The sequence below is a fragment of the Cebus imitator genome, unplaced genomic scaffold (assembly GCF_001604975.1).
Source record: "Cebus imitator isolate Cc_AM_T3 unplaced genomic scaffold, Cebus_imitator-1.0 Scaffold567, whole genome shotgun sequence".
Taxonomy (NCBI): Eukaryota; Metazoa; Chordata; class Mammalia; order Primates; family Cebidae; genus Cebus; species Cebus imitator.
Genome location: NW_016107882.1, coordinates 983,352 through 983,941, shown reverse-complemented (window position 1 = coordinate 983,941; position 590 = coordinate 983,352).

The following is a 590-nucleotide window of genomic DNA, read 5'->3' as shown; positions in this document are numbered from 1 at the left end:
CCCGACCCCACCCCAGGGCGCTGACCCGGCCCCACTGGACCCCAGCCACACCCCGACCCGATCCTGGCACACTGACCCAACCCCACCCCAGGGCGCTGACCCGGCCGACCCCACCCCAGGGCGCTGACACGGCCGACCCCACCCCAGGGCACTGACCCAGCCCACCCGATCCCTGTGCTCAGGATCCCAGCTCACGGCTGAGCCCCCGTCTGACCGACCCCAGCCCGCTGACCTGGCCCTGGCCCTGCCCTGCTGTTCCCCAGTGTAGTGAGCTGGCCATGAGTCCCACGTTGGAGGACAGGCTGGCCGCCTTACGGAGAGCTCAGCCGAAAGTTGGGTTGTTATTTTTTGAGCCAGTGTTTTTCAGACCCTTTAATTGTGTCCCGTTCCTCACAGATATTAAGCTTGTAGGGTTCAAAGCAAATCCCACTCACTTGTGACCAAGCCAATTCATGGTATGGTGGGGCCTGCAGGCTGTGCTGCTACCTGGAGGGTGGACCGAGGTCAGGTGAGACCCTTCACAGACCCCCTCATGTCCGTGGAGGGTGGACCGAGGTCAGGTGAGACCTTCACAGACCCCCCTCATGTCC